Below are 9545 nucleotides of genomic sequence, written 5' to 3' on the forward strand. Positions count from 1 at the left end.
TTCACATCTTAGGTGAAGGAGTAAGGAGGAGCATGCTAACTTTCAAAATACCAGGGGACTTCTGTTACTCAGATTGTCCCCTAGAAACCTCTCTGAGACTCAGGCCAGTGCCTAGAGAAGTGTGTCTCATCTAGAGTGATATGGACAGCTGGGATCAGAGAATGTGCTGTTGTGGGGAGGAGTCTATCCTGTCCACCACAGGATGTGAAACAGCATCCCGATCTACCCTGGAGATGCCAGGAGCATTCTCCTTCTCCAGCCATGCAAAACAATAATGACAGCAGACATTAAGTTCCCTGAGGGACAAGATCACCTTTTATTGAGAACCATTGCTTACAAGGAAGGAACTATAAAAAAAGAAAGAAAGAAAGAAAGAAAAGAGTAAGTGAAAAGGGAAAGAGGTTATGTACAAGGTACCCATGAAGGCCAACTTACAGTATTTTCAGCAAAATGACCATTTCTTATGCTACCAAGGATGCGCTGGGTGACTCAACAGACTCAATGATAAAATATCTTTAAGACAACATGAAACAAAATTTAAGGAAGCTGGTACTGTTACTTTCTGCTAAGTAGACAGGCTAAAGATGGAGACATTTTTTGTGTTATTTTTGACAGTCGTTATGTCTATTTTTACCTCCAAGCTCATGTTGTCTGGGAAACAGTTAAATTTTAGTGAATGGATAATTTTAATGAATGAAGTTAATGTTTTTTTTCTTAATGGCATAGTTAAATTCATACATTACTACTGTTAGATTAGAATTTTAGAAATGTCAGGTACATTAATCTACATCATACTACTGTAAAATAGCAATGAACTTTCTGTGAAAATTGATCCCACACAGATAGTTCTAAGATTAGAAACTAAAATTCTGATGTATCACCTAGTATTCAGTTTAAATTCCATGATAGGTGGTCTAAATGTAAGAGAGCAAGACTTCTCAAAACACAGTTCAGGAGATATTTCTATGTTCAGTGTTTCTCATCAATTTTTAGAGGAATCTGTCTCATTAAAAAGAGATCTCATTAATTTGTTTTAAAATAATGGTTCCAATTCCACCTGAAATGTGTTTTGAAAGAGTAATGGAGAATAAGAGATGAAAAAAGAAAATATTAGAATGAATTTTTTAAAATCCTCCAATTAAATCTCCCTTTTAAAAGATGAGAAAATGAGTATCTAGTATTTTGCTCATGCAACATTCCTCGCCCTCGACTAGAGTAAGACAACTCACTATTCCCAGTGGAAAGTCCTCCTTCCCCATTCCACTTGGACTTGTCCTCTCCACCCTATTACCTGCATCACAGAATGATGATAGTCCCATGATCCAGAGTGGGCCATGAGACTCTTCTGGGAATTTGAATCTTAAGTGAAGTTATTTGGGTTCCTATTAAAAGCTTGGGCATTCAGATTTCCCCGGCCAGTCCTTCAATTCTATGAGCCACCATATCCCTCCCAAAAAGTACCTTCTTTCTTATCAAAATTAGTTTATTTTGCTTAAAACTAAAGCCAAAGCACTTTTAATAATATAGGAGGCTCTGAAAAAAAATTGTGACTTGTTTTTATCACTCTGGTTAAAGAGAAAGGGAGAGTCAGGAAAGAATACAGAAAAATGATTATCTTGGGATTACACTAAGTATTTGGAAGTATGAGGTCTAATTTACATGAGTTTTCATTTGTTTGTTTTTAAATTTTCTACCCATGATGTATACATATATTATAGTTATAAAGATGCAAAAATGGTCTAATTAATTTCAGGAGAGTCAAAAATTTTAAGCAGCTTCTCCCTGCCCCCTTCTTCTTCTTCTTCTTCTTCTTCTTTTGGTCAGTGTTGGGGATTATGAATTATATCCTTATGAATTATATCCAGGGCCTGGCACACATGAAGCTGGTGCTCTACCACTGAACTATATCCCCTAAGCTATTTTTTCTATGATGCTAACTATTTTCCAGTAATACAATGAAAAGTGTTATCATATTCATTTTATAGATGGATTTTAAAAAGTGAAATTTTTATTTACTAATGCAATATAATGAATAACATTACAAATGTTATTCATACTCATGATAAAACATGAAAAGCAGTCCTGAATATTATAAATGAAAAATAAATGATACATGCTAATCCCTTTCCCAGAGAAAATACTTTCATATCTATTATATTTCTAATGTTTCTTAGTGCCTGGACCTACCCCCCCAATTCAATCAAGTAATCATTTCACAAACTTCACCTCAGTGGAGGGAGAACATTAGAGATGACAGGTTAGACAGGTTAGCAAAAAAGCCAGCAAGCAAACCAACAAACCAGATTTGTTTTTTGACATTTCAAAAATCTAGGCCTCTGAGGAAAGTCAGGGGCTCATGTGTCCAGAAAAATCAACAAATTTTGGGAAGAACATGATAAGGAAGAGCAAAGGTTGTTAACTGGGAAGATTGGAGAAGTTGGGAAGACAGTGACAACTTGATAAAGGAGCATGGTCCCTGGACATACTCAGGACAGGGGTCTGGCAAAGAACAGGAACAGAGTCAGCATCAGAGACACTATTGTTCACCGCTGACATCACTGTCTATAACCCAACACAGGATCTTCATTCAGCTGAATGCAACACAACTGTTACCTGTCACCTGTGCTAGAGTGTGTGGTGACCCACAATAATCAGACATCCGCAGGAGAAGATTGCATATGTGCACTGAGAAGGGCCCATCCTGACCCTTTTGATGGAGAATGACCCATGAGTTCTGTGGGTCAGAGAGTGGCACAGAGTGTTGATAGCAGTAGTAGTATAACAGGGAAGGTCCCAGCATCTTCATGGAGCCAGCTTGAGTCACCTGTCTCCTTCTGTGTCTATAAGACTGAAAAATACACACTGTTACACACAAGCCTCTCTCCTTCTCTCTCTTCCTCTACTTTTATTCAAACTAGTTCATATTATACCCATTGCTCTTCAATTTGTTTTTTTTGTTTTGTTTTGTTTTGTTTTTTGGTCACCTAGTGATATATCTTTGATCAGTATGTAAAATTCTACTCTATCTTTTCAAAAACAATAGCTCCTTCTATTCATATAATTTGACTGATTTCCAAATGATGGGCCTCTTACACTGTTTCTTTCTGTCTTCTTTCCTTTTTCTCCCTTTGGATGTTACTAAGCTATCACAGTATCTTTTTTTTTCCTCCAGCTTCATCCCTTTATTTATTTTTTTAACAGCTCTGTGCAGTTTTCTTAACCATTCAAGTACAGTAGCATCTGGTTTGGACAGAACTGGGATTGAAAAGTAAACAGATATTTAGCATCTAACAATTTGAAAGAAGCCACTACATACTCTTCACAGACATATTTTTTTACAGAGCCAATACAGTAGTTGCCTTTTATCCAGTAAACCAAGTGCACTGAAGTAGAAAAGATGCAAAAATAAAAACAGCTACATCAAAAAAGACCAACACTTTAGAAAAAGATTGAATTACTTTCAGTTTCTCCCCTTTATCCCCTGAAACAACACCTTACAGTCTGGATCTACCTATACAGTCCTACATCAGCTTTTAGAATATTTGTCAGGAGAGAAAAACTGACACTGACCAGTACAGTCTGGATATTTAGGAAGGGGAAGGGGAGAAAGTCAATTCTCAGAACAAATTAGTCAGATTCAGTCTCATCAGCAGAGTCTTTGGATTCTGCACTTCTTCCTTGTGCTTATCCTTCTCTTGCAAATGCTCCAGTTTGGCAGCCATTTGTGTCTCTCAGTTCTCATTGTTAGCTTCCATTTTGTGGGTCAGTTTCTCTTCCAGCATTTAAATGATGTTTTGTTTTCTTCTATTGCTTTCTGAAACACTTCTTTCTATGCTCTCAACCTCAGCTTCGTGGGAGTTACATCTTTCTTCTGCACTTCTAATTTCTTCTGAATTTCCTCCAGGGAAAGATACTTCTTTTTGGAGAAGGAGGAATCTGGGACAGATTATTTTGACTGAGGGCTTAGAATCAGCTCAAAAGCCTGGCCAGAATCACGCTTCTCTAGTTCTTTCACCTGAATATCAGAAGAAGCCATGGTGAATAGACTGACAGTGTATTCTATACAATCCAGAGGTAAGGAAATCCCTGCTTGGTCCAAGCCAGCTGGCCACACTTCATCCATGTTATTCTAAATGGCAACATATTCTTTTCTTTTGTTTCTGTGGTTTGAAACTAGGATTGCTTTGCCACTTACATGTATCATTTTTACTTTTAAGATAGCCTCTTGGTAAATTGATGAGGCTGACCTTTAACTTTTGTTTTGCTACCACTTCCACCTATAGCATTCTTCTTTATAAATGCTGAATGGTAAGCAAGGTATGGAGAGATGTAATGCCAGATTTGTGGGATCCCAATAGACCTCCAGGAGCCGAATCTGATGCAAGCACACAAGAGTCTTTATTGCAAGCTCGAACCTGGACTTACAACCATTCCTGATGCAGCAGTCGCAGGGAGTGAGTCCCAGTCCTTTGTCCAGTGAGATTTTATAGGTTTTGGGGGGATACGCTATGTGTCACAACATCACACAGCAAATCATTCCATACCGTGGGAAAGTCAAACAACGACTCTTAGCATTGATTAGCACATTCACTGGCGGTGGGAACAAGTTGGATAAGGGTGATTGGTTAGTACAAGGGGGGAAATTCCTTTGAACTGATTGATTTAGGCCACGAGGGGTGTACATGCTAAAGTACATGGTTTCCCAACATGATACCAACCACCATAAACTACTTGGGGGTCATCTGGCATCCCAGGTATTTTCCCTGTCTCATACTGATTGGAGGTTGCTAGAGGGTTGTAATGGGTCCTCATCTAGCCTAAATGAGTCAGGGACACCTTGCGCAGCAGATCTCTCCTGTTTTTTGTTTTGTTTTTGAGACTTACTCTAGCACATTTATTAGAGTTCCCATATTATGTGAGCACCAACATAATAATTTTTTAAAAAAATGTTTTTTAGTCATAGTTGAACACCTTTTTTTCTCTCTTTTTTTATTATTAGTTGTTCAAAACACTACAAAGCTCTTGACATATCATATTTCATACATTTGATTCAAGTGGATTATGAACTCCCATTTTTACCCCGTATACAGATTGCAGAATCACATCTGTTACACATCCACATTTTTACATACTGCCCTACTAGTGTATGTTGTATTCTGCTGCCCTTCCTATCCTCTGCTATCCCCCCTCCCCTCCCCTCCCATCTTCTCTCTCTACCCCATCTACTGTAATTCATTTCTCTCCCTTTTTTTCCCTTTCCCCTCATTTCCTCTTATATGTAATTTTGTATAACAATGAGGGTCTCCTTCCATTTCCATGCAATTTCCCTTCTCTCTCCCTTTCCCTCCCACCTCTCTTCCCTGTTATTTGTAGACAAACAATTCAGCAGGGTGGGTATGTGCTTAGGAGTGCTCTGTGGGTTTCTCCAAGGACAAGGGTCATGCCCCCTTCCCTTCCTTAGGACAGGCCTTAAGGTAGAAGCTGCTGTTATTTATTTATTTTCAAAAATGGAGTCACATTAGTTTCTCAGAGGCACATGAGCATAATCCCAGGACTCAAGATGAACAAGAATTGGTGATGACAAAGAAAGCTACGCATACTCTCTTCAGTGAAGAACTTTGCCATGCGCCTCACAAATGGGTTGACTTCATTAAGTTCACCTTTGGTAGATTCTTCACAGCCTCATTGATCCCCTGGGCTTTGTGGAATGGGCGGAACTTTGGAACCAGACTTCTGAGGAAGGCCAGTGGTTAACTGGTGCTCCAGGGTTCACAGGAAACTTGTCATATTTGTGCAGGAGGAGCTCTTGGTGAGAGCTTGACTACATGGATGCAGCAGGCCTCTGCTTTGCAGTCCACGTGAGCCCAGCACCAAAGCATAGTCCAGGAGAGAACATGGAGCCCTGCAGCTGCTCCCAGGAGACATGCTCAAAATGCACCATCACCGCCCCAATCGCCCACAGTATCTTTTTATGCAAGTTTTTGTGCTTTTGTTAGAGGTAACCCTAGGATAAATAATCAGAGGCAGAGTTTCTGGACCCAAAGGCATATGCATTTCAAAAAACATAACAAATGTAAATATTGACAAGCTGTCCTATAAAATATTTGTATCCATTTCTTTTCTCATAAATTCATAATTTATCAACATTCTCTCTGACATTAGATATTAACATCTTTGTACATCTTTGCCACTCTGATACATGGAAAAATATAACTTGTTTTAAATCTGCCTTACCCTAATGATGACTAAGAATATCCTTCATATTGTGTTTGTACCTACTTAGTAGTATAATTAAAATATTCTATTTTATGGATAAGGATTATTTCCTATTCAGTACAGTAACTTTTTACTAAGCTCCCATTACAAGTCTAATTGATTAGACTGAATAGACTAAAAAACAAGAATAGCATTTGGTATCAGAGAATGTGACATAGAAAATGTAAATATTAAACATTTCATCAATGAAAGCTTTCTCTTGGCATGGCTGGTTTTGAGTGACCTCGGCTCCTGATGAACAGAACAAGTTACCTATAAAATGTGCCCACAGGTTCTTGAATACGTGCAGGTGTTAGCTAGAGTTAGCTTGTATTTTTTACTTGAAAACTGGAGAATATCAGCCAAAAATCAATTTTGATTTTGGTATAATTAATATTGATCTGTTTTCTCCAGAAGTACACTTATTGAAGTATGGCTCAGTGATTTCTTAATGTCACTGTTGGTTTGTGACAGAAATCTATGACACTGGCTTTAAGAATAACACCTGTCTCCTCACTTGGTGTAGCAAAAGGGCTACAGCAGCTGTTTGCTCTGGACTTGAAAAAGGAGCTGTGGCATAACTCTACTTTATTATGTAGTTTGAGAGTGACATCTGGTGTCTAGAGACAATTTCAAATCTCCCTAATTCTCACAAAGCTGTTGAAAAACAGATTGTATAAAAACTTATGATAACGTTGGATTTATGCTGTGTTCTTACATCTTGGTTTATGGACAAGCTGAGGATAGATGGAGACAACAACAACAAATGCTGCAAAAACTTTCGTGTTCCAAAACACATCCCCAAAGAGTAAGAAGTAAGTTGAAAAATAAGTGCTCCACACTCAACCAAATTCCAGGATACTTGTTTAAGAAAGTGAAAGTGGCTCCCTTAGTGTAAGATCTCAGTCTTTAATGCACTATTGTGGCAGGGATCCCATTCTTAATGTTTCCCCAAAACATTTAAATCACATCCCATTTCCTGCCATGAATGTATGCTATTTTCCACCTAACCCAAGGCCCATTTTTCTTTAATAAATTCTGTGGGGGCTGTGATCAAGGGTTCCACCCTAGACCACCTGAGAGATAGGCTAAGACTTCAAATTAGGACAACTGGAAATGGGATATGAACAGGGAGTATAAAGAGCAGTAGATTGGGGTTTATCTCTTCCAATAATGGGAGTTACTGGATCATAACATCTCTACCCCAATTATCCTGTGGTCACTGCTTCTCTGTCCTCTGTGGATGTTCTAATTCCTGCCTGGATATCCAGGGAGGCCTCCTATCAATTCTCGAGCTCCCTATATTCTTAAGTCCCCTTTTGTTTAAATTGAGTGAAGTAATTTTCTTTTACTTGCAATCAAAGGACCCCACATGTTTTTCTTCCTCAGCTCATCTTTCATAATATCACTAGATTGAAACAGGGACAATGTCTCTTAATGACAACTAAAAGTCATTTAATGATTACACTGCCTAACATTATAAGGGCCAAAAAACAAAAAGTTCAACACATGGTCAGTATTCCAGAGACAAACAAAAAATTAACAAACAAACAAACAAACAAAACCCCAGCTTTTAAAAGTCTTAAACTATTTTCTTAGTAAGGAGAAAGACTGAATTTAATGATATTTGAGAGAGAAAGCATCTAAAAGCCCTAGTAATATTGGAAAATATGTTTGTGTTGAGTTTGGGTGGTTACCTAACAAACACTGAGTCTCTTATTTAACATAAATTTTTTAAATTTACTCCTCAACATCTTAGATGTAGGTAAGCAATATTTATTGAGTCACTTCTATGTGACAGATAATGAGCTAGGGTCAAGGGATAGGATAATAAACAAGAAACACCAGCTAGGGCTGTAGGAGACCTTTCCTTATCATACAGATGGCAAATTGGTAGTAATAAAGATTCTTTTTCTGTGTACATGCAGTTATTTGCACTTTTTGATTATATTTAATAAATAGAAGCTATTTATTCAAAAAGGATAATCCAATGGGCATATTGGAGATATATAAATGTATGTGTGTGTGTGTGTGTGTATACACACACACACACACACACACACACACACTACATTAACATATTAAGTGTTGTTAATTTAATGACACCTTGTAAATCCTAATGGAGTATTCTGTTTATTGACACCAGTCATTGTTAATATTTTGGGTTCAAAAATACTTTCTTATTTGATCTCCAAGTATAAAATAACATCCAATGAAAAATATCAGTTGTTTATGAAAAATTCTAGAGAATGACACTGCATCTACTGTTTGCAGTTAATTGTTTGTCATTCTTTTCTCTGCTCCTATCCTGGTGTCCAGGACTGCTAGATGAGTAGGTGCTCAGCTTCCTAATGTGCAAATATCAAGATCATGGGAGTAAAACACTCACTGGAAGAAAAAGACAGGTCCCCCAGGGACAAATAGACCTAGAAATCTGGAAAGTTTAAAAGTGGAAAACAACCTCTGAAACTGATTTGGGAGTAAGGAGAATATTAAGGATGCTCCAAAAAGATACTTCCTAACCCAAGAACATAAATCTGCAAGGAATGAGCCTTCCGATCCTGTAGAAGTTTAAATATTCAGTGTCTACAAAATATAGTTATCTCTAATGTCGAGCTGTATTGTCTTGCTCCAGTGGATTAACTCCACATGTGACCAAGGTTTTCAATTCACAGGTCTAACATTTACACATTAAAACTAATCATTTCACTCAAATGTGAATTTTGAGCAGGCTTTTCAAAAGAATGAATTAATGAATGGTCTGAAAGTGTGCCAGGCCCTGGAATTCAGTGATGTGTTCTGAGGTTGTTGTCTGTCTGCGGTTTCAATTCAGAATTAGCTATAACCAAATACCCTTACTTATTCTTCAGGTTCAGGACTTCTGTCCACCTTTTAGGGAGAGGTGGATCAAGTTTCCTAAAGTTATCTTGATTTTGTTCTCAACATTAACATGTACAATCCTAAGGAGGGCCACTTTAGGGCCTCTTGAAATAGAGGGAACTTGAACTTTACAAGTTCCCTAGGTCAGGGAAAGGGAAAGCACAGGACCAGTACTCTCCACGGCAAGTTGGGGTCATGGCTTCGGTTGGCACAGGTTGCTGCGAAGTCCTGGAAAGAGAGTCTGGGGTAAGCAGGCTAGGTTCTATAGTATAATTCGTCACAGCAGGGGCCGCAGCTGTGGCTGCAGGGTGTGCATGTGACCCGGCGGCCAGCGGCGCAGGTGCCAGAGAGGGAAAAGGGGGGCGGCAGCACAGAAAAGGGGGACTTCCGGGGAGAGCGGGCGTGCGCGC

General features: G+C 38.5%; 1 pseudogene; it reads right to left on the minus strand.

Moving 5' to 3' along the window:
- Positions 1–3627: 3627 nt before the first annotated feature.
- On the minus strand, positions 3628–4036 carry LOC107152765 (annotated as a pseudogene).
- Between the last annotated feature and the right edge of the window lie 5509 nt (positions 4037–9545).

The sequence above is a fragment of the Marmota marmota genome, unplaced genomic scaffold, assembly GCF_001458135.2.
Source record: "Marmota marmota marmota unplaced genomic scaffold, marMar, whole genome shotgun sequence".
In the NCBI taxonomy this organism is placed as follows: domain Eukaryota; kingdom Metazoa; phylum Chordata; class Mammalia; order Rodentia; family Sciuridae; genus Marmota; species Marmota marmota.